General features: G+C 44.9%; 1 protein-coding gene, 1 long non-coding RNA gene and 1 pseudogene across 2 annotated transcripts in view; 2 read left to right on the plus strand and 1 right to left on the minus strand.

Moving 5' to 3' along the window:
• LOC115187368 (deleted in malignant brain tumors 1 protein-like) overlaps positions 1–5,754 on the plus strand; it is a 153,131-nt pseudogene extending 147,377 nt beyond the window's left edge.
• The window catches only part of LOC115187372 (high affinity choline transporter 1), a 301,018-nt gene that overhangs the window by 116,054 nt on the left and 162,472 nt on the right, over positions 1–22,492 (plus strand). The gene's annotated exons all lie outside the window — the stretch shown is intronic.
• Positions 12,863–17,506, minus strand: LOC115187431 (uncharacterized). The gene is made up of 3 exons (XR_003876073.1): positions 17,467–17,506; positions 16,862–16,938; positions 12,863–12,903 (listed from the first exon to the last, which is right to left on the minus strand). It is a non-coding gene; the product is annotated as an uncharacterized LOC115187431 (long non-coding RNA).

Below are 22,492 nucleotides of genomic sequence, written 5' to 3' on the forward strand. Positions count from 1 at the left end.
TGAGACTGGTTTTTTGCGGGTACTATTTAATGTAGCTGCCAGTTGAGGACTGTGTGAGGCATCTGTTTCTCAAACTAGACACTCTAATGTACTTGTCCTCTTGCTCAGTTGTGCACCGGGGCCTCCTACTCCTCATTCTATTCTGGTTAGGGCCAGTTTGCGATGTTCTGTGAAGGGAGTAGTACAAAGCGTTGTACGAGATCTTCAGTTTCTTGGCAATCTCACATGGATGAGCCTTCATTTCTCAGAACTAGAATAGACTGACGAGTTTCAGAAGAAAGGTCTTTGTTTCTGTCCATTTTCCACCTGTAATCGAACCCACAAATGTTGATGCTCCAGATACTCTAGTCTAAAGACGGACAGTTTTATTGCTTCTTTAATCAGGGCAACAGTTTGCAGCTGTGATAACATGAATGCAAAAGGGTTTTCTAATGATCAATTAGACTTTTAAAATGATAAACTTGGATTAGCTAATACAACGTGCCATTGGAACACAGGAGTGATGGTTGCTGATAATGGGCCTCTGTACGTCTATGTAGATATAAAAAATCTGCCGTTTCCAGCTACAATAGTAATTTACATTAACAATGTCTACACTGGGCATGCTGCCACCCCCGTGCTTCACAGTTGGGATGGTGTTATTTAGCTTGCAAGCCTCCCCCTTTTTCCTCCAAACATAACGATGGTCATTATGGTCAAACAGTTCTATTTTTGTTTCATCAGACCAGAGGACATTTCTCCAAAAGGTAAGATCTTTGTGCCCATGTGCAGTTGCAAACCGTAGTCTGGCATTTTTATGGCAGTTTTGGAGCAGTGGCTTCTTCCTTGCTGAGTGGCCTCTGAGGTTATGTTCATATAGGACTCGTTTTACTGTGGATATAGATACTTTTGTACCTGTTTCCTCCAGCATCTTCACAAGGTCAATTTCTGTTGTTCTGGGATTGATTTTCACTTTTCGCACCAACGTGGGAGAATAGGAGAGGAGAGGGGGAGAAGAGGAGACGAGAGGTGCAGAAGGGGAGAAGAGTAAAGGGAAAGAGGAGGAGATGGATAAAATATGAGAAGAGAGGAGGAGAGGGGGAGAAGAGTAGAGGAGAGGGGGGAGAAGAGGGGAAGAGGGGGAGTAAAGAAGAGGGGGAGAAGAAGAGAAGAGAGGGGGAGAAGAGGAGAGAAGAGAAGAGGGGAGAAGAGGAGAGGGGGAGAAGAGGAGAAGAGATGGGAAGAAGAAGGGGAGGAGAGCGGGAGAAGAGAAGATGGGAAAACAGAAGAGGAAAGGGGGAGAAGCAGAGAGGAGAGGGGGAGAAGAGGAGAGGGGGAGAAGAGGAGAAAAGATGGGGAGAAGAGGATAAGGGGTGTGGAGGAGGAGAAGAGGAGAGGAGAGGGGGAAAAGAGGAGATGACAGGTGCAGAAGAGGAGAAGAGGGGGGAGAAGAGGAGTGGAGAGGGGGAGATGGGGAGAAGAGGAGAAGAAAGGGGGAGGAGAGGGCAAGGAGAGGTGAGGAGAAGGGAGGAAAGTGGAGGAGAGGAGAGGGAAGAGGAGGTGAGGAGAGGAGAGGAGAGGAGAGGAGAGGAGAGGAGAAAATAAAAAAGTTGAGGGGCCAAAGAGGAGAGGGGGAGAAGGGGAGGGGAGGAAAAGGAGAAGAAAGGGGGAGAAGATGAGAGGAGAGGAGGGAGGAAAGGGGTGGGGAGAGTGGAGAGGAGAGGAGAGGGGCAGAAGAGGAGAGGGTGAGAAGGAGATTGGAGAGAAAAGGAGAAGAGAGGGAGAGAAGAGAGGGAGAGAAGAGAGGGGGGAGAAGAGGAGTGGGGAAGGGGAGAGGAGAGGAGAGGGAGGAGAGGGGAGAAGAGGAGAGGGGAAGGAGGAGAGGCGGAGAAGAGGAGGTGTGAAGAGGAGAGGTTGGGAGAAGAGGAGAGGCGGGGTGGAAGAGGACACGGGGGATAAGAGGAGAGGAGAGGGGGAGAACGGTAGAGGGGGAGGAGAGAAGAGAAGAGGAGAGGGGGAGAACAGGGGTGGAGAAGAGGAGTGACATGGGGTGGAGAAGAGGAGTAGGGAGTGGGAGAAAAGGAGAAGAGAGGGAGGGATAGGGGTGTGAAGAGAGGGGGAGAAGAGTGGGAAGAAGAAGAGAGGAAAGGGGGAGAAGAGGAGAACAAGGGGTAGAAGATGAGAGGGGAGAGGAGGGGAGGTGGGAGAAGAGGAGAGGGGAGGGGAGAGGAGGAGAAGATGAGAGGGGGAGAAGAGGAGAAGCGGAGAAAGGGGGAGGAGAGGAGTTTGGGGATTATGAAATTTGACGATCTGACTTGGAAAGGTGGAATCCTATGATGGTGCAATGTTGAAAGTCACTGAGCTCTTCATTAAGGGCATTCTACTGCCACTGTTTCCTATGGAGATTGCATGGCCGAGTGCTTGATTTTATACATATGAAGTCATGTGGCTGAAATAGAATCCACTAATTTGAAGGGGTGTCCACATACTTTTGTATATATCGTGTATGTACACATGGGTGTTGCACCATACCAACGATAAGCCTGTCTTCCCCATCACATCATGAAAGGTCATGTTGATGTTCATTTAACCTCTGTCTCTCTCTTCCTCTGACTCCTCCCTTTCTCCTTTGTTTCTCTCTATCTCTCTGTCTCTTTCTCTCTCTTTCTCCTCTGTCTCTCTCTTTCTCCTCAGATCTCCAGGCTCAAAGCGTCAGTCCACCAGGTAGGTAGAGTATAAATCTACAGTGATTATAGCAGTTCAATATTAGTCAACTTTATTATCCCACATGGAGAAATTCATGTGTCCATACAAACCATTCTAAACCCCAATAACAAGTAGTGTTTTATGGAACTACTAATACTTGTCAACCACAAAGCACTACTGCTGTTAGAATAACACAATCACTGTCATCATCTGTCCTCACCACTGTGTTTTCCTCTCTGCTGTTTACAGCTCAATACTCAGTCAGACTGGTGGATGGGACCACTTCCTGTTCTGGGACAGTGGAAGTCTTCTACAGAGGAGAGTGGTTGGGTCTATGTTCTGAGTGGTGGAGCATGAAAGTGACTAAGGTTTTGTTTAGGGAGCTGGACTGTGGGAATGTTGTATCTGAATCTAGAGGACCTCTGGCTGAAGATGGAAGAAGAGGAGTCAGAATATTTAGCAGATGCAGGGGACATGAGTCTTCTATTACTCAGTGTGACATCATAGGAGGACGTGGTGCCTGTAATGGTAGATATTATCATCATGTGACCTGTTCAGGTAAGAGACTGGTCATATTGAGAGATTTATTTATACATTATACAATATTACCATGTATCATGTTTTATGTGTTTTTTATTTCATTTAAATAGAGGGACAGATGTCAGATGTATTTAAACATTATATTTGTGTTTGTCATATTGGTTTATGGGAGATGTTCATGGGCAGATCATTGTAGTTCAGATGGTACTGAAGTGAAGCTGCCTGATGGATGTCCAGCTGTTTATTTTCTATAAAGTGAAGTGAACTTATTCCTGTCTCCTGCCTGCATTATTCCCAACCCTATCCTGAGTGACTAAGAACCCATTTCTACCTCTTACAGTATCAAACACAGCAAACTACAATCTTTTATCCAACATATTTGTGTTTAGTCCTTGACAGTGTCATCAACAAAACTGATTGAATGTTCAACCAAGTCTTTTTCTCCAGAGTCTGTGCGGCTTGTGGATGGAGCTGGTCTCTGCTCTGGGAGAGTGGAGGTGAAGTCCAATCAGTCCTGGGCCTCAGTGTGTGAAGCTGACTTTGACCGGCAGGATGCAGAGGTAGTCTGTGGGGAGCTTGGCTGTGGGGCTCCTGCAGCTCTACAGGGGGGGCTCTATGGAGAAGGTGAGGGTCAGACCTGGGATAATGAGTTCCAGTGTAAAGGCAAAGAGTCCCTTCTCCTGGACTGTGACACCTCAGACAGAGAAAACAACATCTGCCTACCTGGTAATGCTGTTGGACTCACCTGCTCAGGTAAGAAACAGTTTGTCTCTCAATCAACATTGTTTCTCACCTGGAGTGAAGAATATGAGAGACAATATAGGTGTGTTTTAGTGAGAAAATAGTAAGATTACTGTCTCTCTCTTTTCTTTTCTCAGAGCCTGATGATGTGAGGCTGGTGGGAGGAGGCAGTCGCTGTGCTGGTGGAGTGGAGCGGTACGACCAGGGAGAGTGGAGGACTGTGGGATCTGACTGGGACCAGAGGGATGTAGCTGCAGTAGTGTGTAGACAGCTGGGTTGTGGCTCCGCTGTTTCAGTTCTACCTGGAAACACCACTGGAGCACATGGAGTTGTCTGTGATGGTACTGAGTCTGCACTGAGGGAGTGTGTGATAACATTTGATCGCCATTCTGGACTCACAGTGATCTGCTCCTCAGGTGATAACAACATATTATAATTACATTCAACTGATTTCCTTCATTAATACAACTTCCTCTGCACCTCTCATGATGACTGTTTAGCTTGGAAGTCCGCTTTGCAAAATAGATCACTCAGTCAAGTAGGAATCAAATACTACTTAAATATCCCAGAATGCTTTTGTATTTGAGTGTTATCTCAGTGAACGTCTCTACTCACTATCACATGTCATGTTATTGTCATATCTAAATGAGGAAGGTAGTTGAGGAGCTACGTTTTCTTTTTCTCTCCTCTTGTTCCAGATGTCCTGCTTAAGCCTGATATCAACATATGTTGTCTCAGTGACTGTAGGCCCACTACTCATGTTGCCCTGTGAGGGAGGGTGGCTAGCACTGTTACATGCTGATGTTATTGTCATATCTATAGGAAACTAGTTGAAGAGGTTTTTCTTGTTTTTTCTTGTTCTCTTTTATTGATACAGTCCAGCCTGAAATCTTCCTGACTGACTCAATGGGAGGGGTCTCCAGGGGCCACCAGGGGCCCGAGGTGTTCAGGGGCTACAGCTTCACCATCACCTGCTCCACTCAGCCACAGTACCCAGGAGGCTCCTTCCTGCTCACGTTCACCGGCTCCAACAGAACCCAGACCCAGCCAGCTGTCAATCACTCTGCTGCCTTCCTCTTCCCTGCTGCAGATGACTCCCACCAAGGGAACTACAGATGTGTTTATGACAATTATGGTTTCTCTCATAACTTCTCCTCTGAGAGTGAGCTCCTCTCCCTCACCATCACAGGTAACTAAACATAAACCAGACTTATAACTTTGTCACTGACAGATTTCCCACAGATCTATCTGATGATGATCAGTCCCCTCATCAAAGGTGTTTCTGTTTGCAGCCTCTCCTCTGCCAGCCTTCATCATCAGACACGTTGTAGTGCTGCTGATCCTACTGACAGCCATCACCACCTCCTACCTGTACTACAAGGTAAAGACATTTACTCAGACATTACAAGTCATTTAAACTAGAGGGAGAGGGTGAGGGGGAGAGGGAGGGAGATAGAATGGAGATACTAGAGAGTAAATGTCTGACTGTTGGTGCTGTGTCTCCCTAGCCCACCAGGAGGCAGAAGAGAGTGAACAGGGTGAGCAGCATGGATCTTTATGTCAATGCCATGGAGATGGTCTCTCTGAGCTCCAGAGCTGAAGCTGGACCGGGAGAGGAGAGAGCAGCCCAGGGGACGGAGTAGGAGTAGAATGAAGCTGACCCTACATGCTGATCTTAGGTCAGTTTTGTGTTTTAAATGGATGGTCAGCAGTGGACTGGTGTTTAAAATGTGGTGACAAACCTGAAGTGGTTCTAATTTTAATAACAAGTTCAGAATTTGTTTATCTTTCTAGAACCTTGGAAGAAATCTAAAAGGAGTGACTGCAACCACCATTATTCCTTTTAGTTTGGATTTTACCACCAGAGAAACATGGGGTTCTGGGTAACATGGGGTTCTGGGTAACATGGGGTTTTGGGTTACATGGGGTTCTGGGTAACATGGGCTTCTGGGTAACATGGGGTTTTGGGTAACATTGGGGTTTGGGGTAACATGGGGTTTTGGGTAACATGGGGTTTTGCGGTAACATGGGGTTTTGGGTAACATGGGGTTCTGGGTAACATGGGGTTCTGGGTAACATGGGCTTCTGGGTAACATGGGGTTTTGGGTAACATGGGGTTTTGGGTAACATTGGGGTTTGGGTAACATGGGGTTTTGCGGTAACATGAGGTTTTGATAACATGTGGTTTTGATTATTTTAAGCGAGTAGCTCAATTACATCTGTTTAGTGTTCCAGAATGTACTAAATTGCTTTTTGCTTTTGTCTTTATGTCTTTATCTTAGTTCATGTATTATTATAATAATCTGGTCATTCTTGGTATTTTTAAACATTTTTTAATAAAGGGGTTTGTTGTTGTTGTTTACCTCTCATGATGTATTTGATTATAAATGTTATGGTATTGATTATGAAGTAGATTATTGATTATGATGTTGCTCTCTAAACTGCCATGTAATCAACTGAATGCTTTTAATAAACTTACAGGCTGTCAGTCTTGTGTGATTCCCCTCTTGGACAGACTACAACATACAGCATGAATTAACTGAGATCAGTCTTGTGTGATTCTCCTCTTGGACAGACTACAACATACAGTATGAATTAACTGAGATCAGTCTTGTGTGATTCCCCTCTTGGACAGACTACAACATACAGTATGAATTAACTGAGATCAGTCTTGTGTGATTCCCCTCTTGGACAGACTACAACATACAGTATGAATTAACTGAGATCAGTCTTGTGTGATTCTCCTCTTGGACAGACTACAACATACAGTATGAATTAACTGAGATCAGTCTTGTGTGATTCCCCTCTTGGACAGACTACAACATACAGTATGAATTAACTGGTCATACATTTGGCAGAAGGTTAGGAAGTGCACCTCAGTTTCCACCTCATTTTGTGGGCTGTGTGCACATAGCCTGTCTTCTCTTGAGATCCAGGTACCACCTGTATATAGTCTCGCTATTGTTATTTTACTGATGCTCTTTAATTACTTGTTACTTTCATTTCTTATTCTTATCCATATTTTTTTTTAAACTGCATTGTTGGTTAGGGGCTCATAACTAATACAATTTGATTTCATTTGAGGTCTGCCTACAGCAACCTTTCTCAATAGCAAGGCTATGCTCACTGAGTCTGTACGTAGTCAAAGCTTTCCTTAAGTTTGGGTCAGTCACAGTGGTCAGGTATTCTGCCACTATAGACTATGATATATTGTTGTCCTGGTGTGTAGTTATTTATCCTCCACATAGACTATGATGTATTGTTGTCCTGGTGTGTAGTTATTTATCCTCCATAGACTATGATGTATTGTTGTCCTGGTGTGTAGTTATTTATCCACATAGACTATCATGTATTGTTGTCCTGGTGTGTGTGTGTGTGTGTGTGTGTGTGTGTGTGTGTGTGTGTGTGTGTGTGTGTGTGTGTGTGTGTGTGTGTGTGTGTGTGTGTGTGTGTGTGTGTGTGTGGTGATAGGTGGGTGTGCTGTGAGTGTAAATGCAGAGCCAACTACTCCATGTCTGATCAGGGTCCAGCAGTCACCCACCAACCCTGGAGAGATACAGTCACCCACCAACCCTGGAGAGATACAGTCACCCACCAACCCTGGAGAGATTCAGTCACCCACCAACCCTGGAGAGATACAGTCACCCACCAACCCTGGAGAGATACAGTCACCCACCAACCCTGGAGAGATACAGGCCTTGCAGGATTTTGTTCCAGACCACCACTGAAATGCCTGAAGTAAAATTGGCTAATCATAAAACATTTGATTATATATTGATTGATGGGTATGTGTTGAAGTGGTACTGGGCTGGGGAAACGTCTGCATACCTGGGCTGTGCCCCAATAATCTCTCCTTCCTCCCAAAGTGTGCACTTGTTCACTTCCCTTCATGGACAGGATTTGACAGGAATTGATTAGTATGGAAACTCATGCTTTAACCTATGCCTTCACCAATCCAATGCTTTTACACTTTATGGGGAGTAGTGAACGAGTGCACACTTCAGGAAGCAGAAAATACTTTTGGGACACACCCCTGGCCCAGGCCGGAGGATCTCCACATTGACCACCTGGCAAAGGGAGCCTATATATTCTGTGGTGCTCTATTCTGGAATATTACCTGGCGTTTGTCGCCCCCTTGTGGAAATAACTTCTTATTGATCTGGCTCTCTATAGAGATCTCTGAAGTTTGTACCTCGCAGCACACCGTACAAATATTCTAGGTTAAACGGCAATATTACCGTTCTGCTAGCAGCAGGATAATATGCTGTCAATACAATATCAGATTATTTTCTTCTAAATAAGAGTCCCCCTGCAAAAACAAGCTCAACTTTGAGAATATCACTTATTGTTGCACTGTAGTGCAGTACAACTGTTTTTCACAGCATTGCAACCACTTTAGAAAAAAAATGTATAATTTGACATATTTTAATATTGTATTATTTATACCAGCATTTCTTTAGAAAGTTTCCAAACTAAATACTGGTATGTTGAAAGCTGTTGTGTAGGCCAGTGGTGTAGTGGTGCCTGGAGAATTGGGTATACAGTACTCTAATTTAGCAAAACATTTTCCAAACGGCCCAGTGAAGGAAAGGCCCCCTGTGTGAAAAGCATGAGAAACAGTGATATACACGCTGAATGACCTAAAAGGATGAATCCCATATTGGTCTTTCACAGTCAGGCCAACCCAAGCTGTACTGTTCAGTAGGATAATAGTAGACCAACCCAAGCTGTACTGTTCAGTAGGATAATAGTAGACCAACCCAAGCTGTACTGTTCAGTAGGATAATAGTAGACCAACCCAAGCAGTACTGTTCAGTAGGATAATAGTAGACCAACCCAAGTTGTACTGTTCAGTAGGATAATAGTAGACCAACCCAAGTTGTACTGTTCAGTAGGATAATAGTAGACCAACCCAAGCTGTACTGTTCAGTAGGATAATAGTAGACCAACCCAAGCTGTACTGTTCAGTAGGATAATAGTAGGCCAACCCAAGCTGTACTGTTCAGTAGGATAATAGTAGGCCAACCCAAGCTGTACTGTTCAGTAGGATAATAGTAGACCAACTGTAAGGGCTGTCGTAGTAATGAAACCAAGGTGCAGCGGAGGATGTGTATTCATTTTGAATATTTAATAAAATGAACCACTATAAACAAAACACTAAACAGCAACAACAGCAAACAGTTCTGTCTGGTCAAAAATGAACGAAACAGAAAACAATCACCCACAAAAACCCAAAGGAAAAACAGGCTACTTATGTGTGACTCCCAATCAGCAACAACGAACTACAGCTGTGCCTGATTGGGAGCCACACACACGGCCCAAAACAAAGAAATACAAAAACATAGAAAAATGAACATAGAACGCCCACCTAATGTAACACCCTGGCCTAACCAAAATAAAGAACAAAAACCCCTCTCTATGGCCAGGGCGTTACAGTACTCCCCCCAAAGGTGCGGACTCCGGCCGCAAAACCTGACTCTGAAGGGGAGGGTCCGGGTGGGCCTTCTTACGGCGGCGGCTCAGGTGCGGAAGGTGGCCTCCGCTCCACCCTCGGCGTCGCCCACTTAGGTGGCGCCCTGGCCGCGCCGGAGGACTGGTGGGCGACCCTGGCTGCGCCCGGCAGGCGGGCGGCTCTGGCGGCTCCGGACAGGCGGGTGGTTCTGGCGGCTCCGGACAGGCGGGCGGCTCCGGACAGGCGGGCGGCTCTGGCGGCTCCGGACTGGCGGGCGGCTCTGGCGGCTCCGGACTGGTTCTGGGCGCAGGCACTGGACTCACCAGGCTGGGGAGACCCACTGGAGGCCTGATCCGTGGAGGAGGCACAGGACTGAACAGGATGGGGAGACCCACTGGAGGCCTGGTCCGTGGAGGAGGCCCAGGACTGACCAGGATGGGGAGACCTACTGGAGGCCTGGTCCGTGGAGGAGGCACAGGCTTGACCAGGATGGGGAGACCCCCTGGAGGCCTGGTCCATGGAGGAGGCACAGGACTGACCAGGATGGGGAGACCCACTGGAGGTCTGGTCCGAGGAGGAGGCACAGGATAAACCGGGCTGTGGGGGAGCACTGGAGTTCTGGTACATAGGCTCTTTACACACACTCCAGGCTGAATGCTCGCTTTGGCCCGCACGGGCGGAGCGCAGGCATTGGGCAAACTGGGCCCTCACAGCGCCCTGGAGACACAGTGCGCAGATTCGGTGCAGGATAACCTGGACCGAAAAGGCGCACTGGAGACCAGACGTGCTGAGCTGGCACAATCCGTCCTGGCTCGATGCCTGCACTCGCATGGCACTTGCGGGGGCTGGCCTATAGCGCACCGGGCTATGAACGCGCACTGGAGACACCGTGCGCTTCACAGCATAACACGGTGCCTTACCAGTACCACGCTGCTTCCGGTAAGCACGGGGAGTTGGCTCAGGTCTACCGCCTGACTCCGGCAATCTCCCCGTGTGCCCCCCCCAAACATTTTTTGGGGCTGCCTCTCGTGTCTGCTGCTCTCCCTCGCTTCATACCAGTGCCTCTCAGCTATCGCCGCCTTGATCTCCCACTGCGGGCGGCGATACTCCCCACCTTGAGCCCATGGTCCTTTACCGTCCAGCAATTCCTCCCAATTCCACGACTCCCGATAGCTCCTCTCCTGGTTCTTCTCCTTGTGTGACTCCCAATCAGCAACAACGAACTACAGCTGTGCCTGATTGGAAGCCACACGGCCAAAATCAACGAAACAAACCAACCTAGAAAAAGGAACATAGAACGCCCACCCAATGTAATACCCTGGCCTAACCAAAATAAAGAACAAAAACCCCTCTCTATGGCCAGGGCGTTACACCAACCAAAGCTGAACTGTTCAGTAGGATAATAGTAGACCAACCCAGGCTGTACTGTTCAGTACGATAATAGTAGATCAACCCAAGCTGTACTGTTCAGTAGGATAATAGTAGACCAACCCAAGCTGTACTGTTCAGTAGGATAATAGTAGACCAACCCAAGCTGTACTGTTCAGTAGGATAATAGTAGACCATCCAAGCTGTACTTTTCAGTAGGATAATAGTAGGCCTTTTATTGAAACAGAGAAACGGAGTCAGAAATTCACAGGTTTCATATTTTCAAATTGTTTTGTAGGTTTTGATTTAAAAAATATTTGTATTTATTTTTGAGAGTAGTTCCCCTCTAATCCAAGTGTACAGGCACCTAACACTGTTGGTTGATTAGCAGGGTGGACTGGAGTTTGTAGCTGTTTAACATTGAATAGATCAGGTTTTAGGGAAAGCCTTTCCATCTACCAGAAGACAGTTAGGTCTGTCATTACCATCTCTTTAAACCCTCCTCTTTCTAACTGATATTTCAATCTCTGTCTATAAAACCTCTTCTATGTGCTCTGTGCATTTTAGAACACTGTTTTTCCCCCAAACTACATGTTGGAACATTCAGGAGTAGGTCTACTGCCATGTGGACATTCAGGAGTAGGTCTACTGCCATGTGGACATTCAGGAGTAGGTCTACTGCCATGTGGACATTGCTGCTCCTACAATGTGAAGACATAATAGTTGATCAACATTTGAAGATAAACATTGTGATCTGTTCCATCAGCCCTATTCATTGATATGACGTATACCTCCACTACAATACTTTGATATGTATCAGTGGGGATTAAGAAGTGAGTCTACACAATGCCCACTGAAAAACAAGTGGTTAAACAGAGTATACCTGAGTATACCTTCCACTACACCACTGGTGTAGGCTACATTTAAAGAAATATACTTTTAATAAAATATAAATATATGTTATTGGAATTAGTAAATATAGTCTCAAAACTTAAATGTGTCTCTTGTGCTGGGCAACGTGTTTAATACAGAGTACTGATGACTCCTTACTCAACCCTCTCCATTCACTGTAATGTAATACACAGTATATGGGATACTGATTGGCTGGTAGAGATAAAGCTTTTCTACCTGTCTCAGCTAAGGTGGGATGGAAATACTCAGTAGGGTCTCTACTAACCAGATATGGTTAGGTTTGGAGTAGAGACCGGTAGGAGCACCAGATTCAGCTGCCCTGCTGTCCATACTGTTGCCATTTTGAAGCATTTCATGTGTCTGAATGTACAAACTGCCTCCCTGTTGGACCAGAGAGCAAATCAAGTGCACTATAGTTTCACCGCTGGCCAATGGGATGGCTCAGATTACCGTAACGGCATAAAACAAAGGTTTAAAACCAAGACAAGGGGAAACTGTCAACAATACAGCAAATAGCTGCTGTTTTTATGAGGAAGTTCATGTTCAAGGTAGCCTAGTGGTTAAAGCATTGGACTAGTAACTGTAAAGGTTGCAAGATCAAATCCCTGAGCTGACAAGGTAAAAATCTGTTGTTCTGCCCCTGAACAAGGCAGTTAGCCCACTGTTCTTAGGCTGTCATTGAAAATAAGATTTTGTTCTTATCTGACTTGCCTAGTTAAATAAAGGTTAATAAAAACCTACTCAGTCAACAGTTTTAGAAGCCATAAAATGAGCGTTCTTCCTATTTCCCCGCAGCGCTACTACAATGAGCAGGAAAGTGTCTCTATAGGCTTGTGTTGTTATTAGCGGCTTGGTTATTTTTAATATGGAGGAATATTTCACTTTCTCTGTTCATAGGAGTAACATGAATTTGTGCATGAAGCAGAAATAATGTGGTGCGTCTGGAGTTTCTCCATCAGATGGAAGACTGTGTCTTTATGGTCAGTGTCTGTGGAGGAAAGGAACAGAGGAGGGATGTTGAGAGGTGGACCCTCAGTCTGCTGCTCTCTCTGTCCGCTGAGACTGACCATCAGATGGAAGACTGTGTCTTTATGGTCAGTGTCTGTGGAGGAAAGGAACAGAGGAGGGATGTTGAGAGGTGGACCCTCAGTCTGCTGCTCTCTTCGTCTGCTGAGACTGACCATCAGATGCAGGCACCATCAGCCCTGTAAAATAAAAATAAAAAGCGAATTATTTAAATGTATGCTCACTCAGCTGTGCCTCACAAGTAATACAACTATTACTGGTGTAATCATACAGCCTACCTCAACTTTAAAATATGTCCTGAACAATGTGTTGGCAGAGTAATTCAAGCTAAGCTAATATGTGGTGTGTGGTGTAGAGTAGGTCAGAAGGCTAAACTGGACAACCTTTACTGAAACTTCAGCCTGTATTAAACTGAAACTACCTAATAAAACTATGGTGGAGCCTCAAACACACTTCAGTGCAGGATGTTTATTTACATAGTGATTCAGAAAGAAAACTGTACTGCCACTAAAGTATACATTATGGGGACAGCTAAACAGTGCTTCCCCATCAACAGCTCAATGAAAAAGGTTCCCCCTTGAACTGAGAGGCTCCCCACTGTTCCCCGGGCGCCGAAGGGGCTCCGCACCTCTCTGATTCAGAGGGGTTAAATGCAGAAGACACATTTCAGTTGAATGCATTCAGTTGTACTGACTAGGTATCCCCCTTTCCCTTTTGTAGGGGAAGCCCCTTCCCAACAGAACATACAAAACTCATGAATTAAGCCATTACAAACATGAGACTACATTTTCCACTCAGCTAAACATATCATGAATTATCTTAATAGAACCTTTGCAATCAGTTTATCATAATACTATATAGCACAATATAAAACATTTGTATAAACCCATCACTACTAACATGGTGTCTTCCAATACAGCCATTCACATGAACGCGCAATTCTGGACAGGCACTACAAAGCCAGCCTGACTGTGGTAGCTCTGGTCCTTGGTGTGGAAAAGGGAGAGGAGGACCGTGCGATGACAGAAGCAGAAATGTCGTTTGAAGTTGAAAGCACGTCGAGTACAGTTAGCGAGAAAGATGAGTGGACAATAGTGAAGTCCATGAATGGAACAAAAAGGACTAACATTTTGTGTAAAATGAGTCTGATGAATCGTTGCTTGTTGGAGAACGTTCTTCGTTGGATATGGATGTTTAGTTGGGAAACCCTGTTGAAGTCAGGAGGATGGTGAAGAAGGTGTTGGGAATTGTGGATGCAGTCATAGTAACCAGGAGTGGTATGGTGTTGATATGGTGTAGTCATAGTAACCAGGAGTGGTATGGTGTAGTCATAGTAACCAGGAGTGGTATGGTGTTGATATGGTGTAGTCATAGTAACCAGGAGTGGTATGGTGTTGATATGGTGTACTCATAGTAACCAGGAGTGGTATGGTGTTGATATGGTGTAGTCATAGTAACCAGGAGTGGTATGGTGTTGATATGGTGTGTATATAAAAAGCCAAAGGGAACATGCATTGTGGCTCGTGAATTTATGGACACATGAAGTGAACAGTTTGATATTCGGAGCAGCCACCAGTAAAAGGTGTTTCTCTGGCGTCCCATTGGACATTGATGATCAATATCTTAGACATAAAATTCCAGGAGTAGTTAAAACCTCTTGCGAGTACCCTACCAATGGGGGCGCCACAGCGCATTTTGGAAAAAATTTGTTCCCATTTTCAACGGCCTACTAATCAAACTCAGAAGCTAGGACATGCATATACTTATTTTATATGGATAGAAAACACCCTAAAGTTTCTGAAACTGTTTGAATGGTGTCTGTGAGTATAACAGAACTCGTATGGCAGTCAAAACCCCGAGACCGATTGAACCAGGAAGTGGGATTCTGAATTGTGGACTCGACTTCACAGCCTTCCCTATAATTTACAACGTGAAAAAATGATAATTGAGCACTTTCCAGTGCTTCCACTAGATGTCCCCAGTCTTTACAAAGTGTTTTGAGGCTTCTGCGGTCGAAACTCAGTGAAGGAGACGATGTGGCAATTGGTCACAGTAGTAGGGCCATCAGCATTGTGACGTCGGCGGCCGTGTCTGCCCCCACCTTTGGAAACCTTTTGAAACACAATGAAATCGTCCCACTCAAATCTGATTGGCTCTCTTGTTGAAACAGGCCCTGAAGATTAATGTTATACAACGTTTGACATGTTTGAACGAACCTACAGCAGTCAAAAAAGTCATTTTTCGTTAGGCAGGTCCCGCGCCCGTATCAACATTTGATTACAGCCTTAGGACGCGCTAACAACAGCAAGCTAATGGAACATAAAGGATGGACTTTTTCGACCGAAAATACATTTGTCGTGGACCTGGGATACCGGGAAGTGCTTTCTGATGAAGACAACTAAAGGTGAGGGATTATTGGCAATATTATACAAGATCAGATGTGATGTGCGATTTTTCCAAGATGGCGACGAGCTAGGCTTTCTAGCTCATTTTCTGGGTATCGCATCCCCTTTTATCTCAAAGTGTGATTACCCTGTAAAGTTAATTTAAAATCTGTTATGACGGGTGTTTTCAAGAGATATTCATCTATAAATCTTAGATTGACAATATAAAAAAAAAATTGTTTTCGAATAGTAATTTATAAAATTGTAGCACTGTTTCCCGGGACGCATTTTATTGGAAAATAGTTAGTCAACGTCAGATGCCGATGTAAAATGCTGTTTTTATATAGAAATATGACCTTTATTGAACAAAAAATTGCATGCTGTGTGTAACATGATGTCCTAGGTGTGTCATCTGATGAAGTTTGTAAAAGGTTAGTGCTGCATTTAGCTGTTTTTTGGTTATATGTGATGCGTGTGCTTGGTCGGAAAATTCATATGATGCTACTTTTACCATGTACTCCTCTAACATAATCTAATATTGTGCTTTTCCTGTAAAACCTTTTTGAAATCGGACGAGGGTCGATTCAAGAGAGGTGTATCTATAAAACAATATGAGACAGTCCTATATTTGAAAAAAATATATATATTGAATTTCGTTATGCTAATGTCGCTAGGAGTTTTCGCTGGAAAATGATCCCGCTAACGGGATGATATGCTCAAGAGGTTATTAATGCACATCTCTTGACCCGTATGGATAATGGGGAAAAGGAGCAGAGTTTATCTGTATTATTGACCCTATGGAGAATGTAGCTGTTTATCTGTATTATTGACCCCTATGGAGAATGTAGCTGTTTATCTGTATTATTGACCCCTATGGAGAATGTAGCTGTTTATCTGTATTATTGACCCTATGGAGAATGTAGCTGTTTATCTGTGTTATTGACCCCTATGGAGAATGTAGCTGTTTATCTGTATTATTGACCCCTATGGAGAATGTAGCTGTTCATCTGTATTATTGACCCCTATGGAGAATGTAGCTGTTTATCTGTAATATTGACCCTATGGAGAATGTAGCTGTTTATCTGTATTGACCCTATGGAGAATATAGCTGTTTATCTGTAATATTGACCCTATGGAGAATATAGCCGTTCATCTGTAATATTGACCCTATGGAGAATGGGGGGAAAGGAGCAGAGTTTGTCTGTATTATTGGTGTTTGCTTAGTATTTACCACCCTATGTAAAGTTGGGATATATAAGTGTTTTCAGATTGACGGAATATGTTCTAGAAGAGTCTGTGAATGTAAAATGTTGTAACTGTGGTTGGGATCATATTTCTGAATTCCCAGAATGCCCTGTTAGGGTGAAAGAGGTTGAGGAGTCAAGGATCAGGGCTGTACAGCAAGTCTCCTATGTGGAGGTGGTGAAGAGAGTTGAAGGGAAGATGTACTATTGTAAAGTGGCTGTTCCACTGGATATCATAAGGTGAATCCACCAATTTGTAAGTCGCTCTGGATAAGAGCGTCTGCTAAATGACTTAAATGTAAATGTAAATGTAAAAGAGGCCACAGTTCTGAAGAAGATATGGAGGTGGATGTACCACAACCAGTTGTAAATGTTACACGTCAATCAAGTGATCTGGATGCACTTATTGTGGAGAAGGTGGATTTTGTAGCATTTACAGCCACAGTTATTTATTTTACTGTACATTATTATAACTGCAGCAGAGAAGTTTATGGGCCTCCAAGACTTACGGCAGAAGCACTTCAAGGACGACTGTCACCAGGAAATGTCCCTCCATCACAGGATCCCTCTGAGCCTGTGTAGGGACCTGATTAAAATAGAAAAGCAGGCTGATTTACTTTAATTAACATGATACTTTGAATGGAGTTTGTTATTTTATTTATATGTGTAACCCTCTCACCAGGCTCGAATATGACTCTCACAATATTAACTTATGCAGAGTATCTCAGCAGCATGGGATGTTAGGTGAGAAGGACATCTCCAATAAAAATTCCTATTGTAAACTATCTAGGGTTATGACAATAGGGTATTAACTTCAGAATAAATGATTATAGGTTTTTTGTTATTGAATCAGGATAGACCATCCCATGCATTAAATTAAATTGAGACAATCAATGACTCCACCAACTCAATATACATAACGTTCCATATGTGTATTAGAACATTGTCAAACACAAATACATTTTCAGACACAACAAAAGAAATAGAAAATAATAAACCCCAATGAGTCCAAATTATTTCAAGTTCGCTTAAATAAACCGTTGGCGCGCGTTGGAGCTCAAAAAATGATGACACCCAATAATATCCTGAAGCACCTCACGTGGTGGTTACTCACTGCTTGGTAGATATTCCCTCAGCGAAGTATGGCAATTCCGTTCAGGTTTCCTCACAAAGTCCAAGGCAAGCACAGCTACCCATGCAGACAGTACTCCTTAGCCGTAACCGATATCCCATGGGAACACGAATTCGTTAAGCTTTCCAAGCAATTATCTCCCAGTGTCACACGATGCTAGGCTAACCTCAATGCTGACAAATACCTCCACGACGAGACGGTAGCTTCAGTCTTTACTGAGTTTTAACAAAATTATAACAACTCTTTTATAAAATAAAACATGTATTTCCCTTCATATCCTAGTAGGTATGGGTTTTGTTCTAGTTCTGTCGTCTTCTTTTATAATTAATTTACCAACCGTCCTAAGGTAAAGACGTCCATCCTTTTCATCAACGTCTTTTTCCTCTCTTTTTTTCCCAGTGTCTCCCGTTAACCAGGTCAACTCCCATTGGCCACAACTTAACGAGCGACCTTATTGGTCAAAACTTACAATTCAAAGTAAAACAAACTATTCACTTATACATTAAATAAATATTTCTTCAAAAGCATAATGCATTAACAACATTACAGGTTAGGAGCAATTCAATTATCTTTTAAATATATAACCAATTAATTATAACAAATAAACTCAATACCTGGTTCAAACAAGGGTATTACATATGATAAAATGTTTATCCTTTTTGGAGACATGTTATCCACCTGAACAGTAGGTGGCGGAATGCACATATAATTGTTGCAAACGTAATTATACCATAGAAGAAGAAGCTCGCGTCCTTATTCCAGCAAACCCGGAAGTTACAGAGACGGAGAGAAGAACAGAAACAATCAAACAGCGCTACTCCACAACGTTACTAAGTACAATAAACATCACATGAATCAAACATGAATGATTGTCTGCCTATTCCTTATACCATATTGTTACTGAAGGAAGGTAATAATAATGTGTGTATTGTATGAACTGAGATGCTAAATGAACTGTGTCGACACATTGCTAACGGAGCTGAAAACGGAGCAGGGAGGAGGTGTGTTAGTTTACCAAATGCTGTCCGCGGCCAGTGACTGACTTCTCCGTCAGACGGTGATAATGTATTGGGCCTGTAGCTTACTGCACAAAACTCATTGCTACAGTACTGTTTTTAATTGGTTAATGTTACGTTTTTCAAGTCATGTTAAAAAGAAAAGCTGATTGGTAAATCTCGGCTTGCATTTTGACTCAAAGGTTGGTGACCACTGTTCTAGAGTTTTCCCTGTTAACACCATCAACGTGTCCCTTTACTGCGGTAAATGTGATCAATGGAATATTATCCACTTTCACTGCAACATACAGAAACTAAAGCAACTATGTAAGAGATGTTGTAGACAGAACACATCGGAGTAGGATTCTATTACATCAACACGACTCTACACAGACCGGTGCTGCAGAACCAATCAGAGCTGCAGTAGACCTACATGCAGTAGAACATGGCCATGTTTATATTTAACCTTTATTTAAATAGGCAAGTCAGTTAAGAACAAATTCTTATTTACAATGACGGCCTGGCAGGAGGCAAAAGGCCTTGTACGGGGGCTGGGATTAAAAATAAAATCATAAAATATAAATATAGGACAAAACATACATCACGACAAGTGAGACAACACAAATCAAATCAAATTTATTTATATAGCCCTTCGTACATCAGCTGAAATCTCAAAGTGCTGTACAGAAACCCAGCCTAAAACCCCAAACAGCAAGCAATGCATGTGAAAGAAGCACGGTGGCTGGGAAAAACTCCCTAGGAAAAACTCCTGAGAAAGGCCAAAAACCTAGGAAGAAACCTAGAGAGGAACCAGGCTATGAGGGGTGGCCAGTCCTCTTCTGGCTGTGCCGGGTGGATATTATAACAGAACATAGTCAAGATGTTGAAATGTTCGTAAATGACCAGCATGGTCAAATAATAATAATCATAGTAATTGTCGAGGGTGCAACAAGCACGTCCGGTGAACAGGTCAGGGTTCCGTAGCCGCAGGCAGAACAGTTGAAACTGGAGCAGCAGCATGGCCAGGTGGACTGGGGACAGCAAGGAGTCATCATGCCAGGTAGTCCTAGGGCTCAGGTCCTCCGAGAGAAAGAAAGAAAGAAAGAAAGAGAGAATTAGAGAGAGCATATTTACATTCACACAGGACACCGGATAAGACAAGAGAATACTCCAGATGTAACAGACTGACCCTAGCCCCCCGACACATAAACAATAGAGAGACACAACACTACATAAAGAGAGACATAAGACAACAACATAGCAAGGCAGCAACACATGACAACACAACATGGTAGTAACACAACATAACATGGTAGCAGCACAAAACAGGGTACAAACATTATTGAGCACAGACAACAGCACAAAGGGCAAGAAGGTAGAGACAACAATATACCACACTAAGCATCCATGTATGGATGTGTTCCATTTACTTTGAACTGGATTGTGTTTACAGCTGTGGTCCTGAGTACATCCACTTATTACGAGATCAAAGAGAGAGCTGCATGTGAGCACATTTTGTTCATATCCTTTACTAGTTAGTGAGTTATTAGCCCAGTTATAGATCATTTGTAGTCAGCAATAGGGGAGTGATTACTTCCTACAAACCAGGTACATATCTAGACTCTTTGAAAATCCAGTCAGGTAAAAAGATTTTTGACTTAAAGGGACAGTGTTGTATTTTGGGACACACTTGCGTAAGCTTCCATCAAACACAACAGCATTTTCAGTCACCTCCTTGCCTGAAGGAGAAGTGGATAAACAGGTTAATGTCAAGCCCTGCATGTTTCTTTCAGAAGTCTCATGGATTGTAGGCCTATATTAAACACCACACATTAGCTGCTACTGTAGGCTGAATGATAGAACAGCTGTTTCCATGTTAAAATGTTATGGGAAGCATTTTCTCTGTTGTTTTTGATGGTAGGTCACTCTGGTAGATCTACATTATGATCAAATAGCCACAGCAGCCTACTTGTCCACTGTTAACTGTACCTTAAAGGGGGTACAGCCTCAGTGTTCACAGTAAACGCACACTGGAATTTGCACAGAATTTTCACAATGTTCAAGTTTGAGCTCAGCAGACCTGAAATTTGCTCAATGCCAGTAAAAAGTTAGAGGAACATTGGTGATGGTGTCATGCATCTGACTGTTGTATATTCAGTGTGTCAATGATTGATTGTATCTGTCTCTATGTAAATGAATGAGAGTATGTAAATGAATGAGAGTGAATGAGAGCCAACTCCTCTAGGGCCCTCTCAGCCAGCCAACTCCACTAAGGCCCTCTCAGCCAGCCGGCTCCACTAGGGCCCTCTCAGCCAGCCAACTTCTCTAGGGCCCTCTCAGCCAGCCATCCCTCTCAGCCAGCCAACTCCACTAGGGCCCTCTCAGCCAGCCGGCTCCAGTAGGCCCCTCTCAGCCAGCCGGCTCCACTAGAACCCTCTCAGCCAGCCAGCTCCACTAGGACCCTCTCAGCCAGCCAGCTCCTCTAGGGCCCTCTCAGCCAGCCAACTCCTCGAGGGCCCTCTCAGCCAGCCGGCTCCACTAGGGCCCTCTCAGCCAGCCAACTCCACTAGGGCCCTCTCAGCCAGCCGGCTCCAGTAGGGCCCTCTCAGCCAGCCGGCTCTAGTAGGGCCCTCTCAGCCAGCCGGCTCTAGTAGGGCCCTCTCAGCCAGCCAACTCCACGAGGGCCCTCTCAGCCAGCCGGCTCCAGTAGGGCCCTCTCAGCCAGCCGGCTCTAGTAGGGCCCTCTCAGCCAGCCAGCTCCACTAGGGCCCTCTCAGCCAGCCAACTCCTCTAGGGCCCTCTCAGCCAGCCAGCCCTCTCAGCCAGCCAACTCCACTAGGGCCCTCTCAGCCAGCCGGCTCCAGTAGGGCCCTCTCAGCCAGCCGGCTCCACTAGGACCCTCTCAGCCAGCCGGCTCCACTAGGACCCTCTCAGCCAGCCGGCTCCTCTAGGGCCCTCTCAGCCAGCCAACTCCTCTAGGGCCCTCTCAGCCAGCCGGCTCCACTAGGGCCCTCTCAGCCAGCCGGCTCCACTAAGGCCCTCTCAGCCAGCCGGCTCCAGTAGGGCCCTCTCAGCCAGCCGGCTCCACTAGGGCCCTCTCAGCCAGCCGGCTCCACTAGGGCCCTCTCAGCCAGCCGGCTCCACTAGGGCCCTCTCAGCCAGCCGGCTCCACTAGGGCCCTCTCAGCCAGCCAACTCCTCTAGGGCCCTCTCAGCCAGCCGGCTCCAGTAGGGCCCTCTCAGCCAGCCAGCTCCACTAGGGCCCTCTCAGCCAGCCAACTCCTCTAGGGCCCTCTCAGCCAGCCAGCTCCACTAGGGCCCTCTCAGCCAGCCGGCTCCAGTAGGGCCCTCTCAGCCAGCCGGCTCCTCTAGCCATAGTGGAGCAGAGGGGCCATAGCGGAGCAGAGGGGCCGTAGCGGAGCAGAGGGGCCATAGCGGAGCAGAGGGGCCATAGCGGAGCGGTTAATAACAATCACTCAAAAGGTGCAGAGTTAAGAGCCCAACGAAATAGAGTTTGGTCTCAGCCAAAGGACTATGGAACTGACAGGCTGCTGTTGGTTTGTGTTGAGGTCTTGTTGAGAAATGTTACACCATTTCTCAGTGCTCAATGTCTCAACACTGTTTCTCAAAGGAACCACAACCATTTGTCTTCCTCGTCTCTCACAGCTTAGTTCAGTCTACTGCTAAATAACAGGATATGGAGAAACAGCGTTTGGCTGTGAGTCCAGAACCATGAGTCAGTCATGTAGACAAAGGGGAAGTGTTCTAGCAGAGGGAGCAGGTCTCATCAGTACATCATGTGACTTTAGTTAAATACATAGATACACTAGATAAACATTATAACAGACTAATTAAATACATAGATACACTGGATAAACATTATAACAGACTTTAGTTAAATACATAGATACACTGGATTAACATTATTACAGACTAATTGCAGTAGTCTACAGTACAACATTACTAAATGATAACAATGTAGCCTTGTGACCAGATAGTAGTTGGTTGATATGG

The sequence above is a fragment of the Salmo trutta genome, unplaced genomic scaffold, assembly GCF_901001165.1.
Source record: "Salmo trutta unplaced genomic scaffold, fSalTru1.1, whole genome shotgun sequence".
Taxonomy (NCBI): domain Eukaryota; kingdom Metazoa; phylum Chordata; class Actinopteri; order Salmoniformes; family Salmonidae; genus Salmo; species Salmo trutta.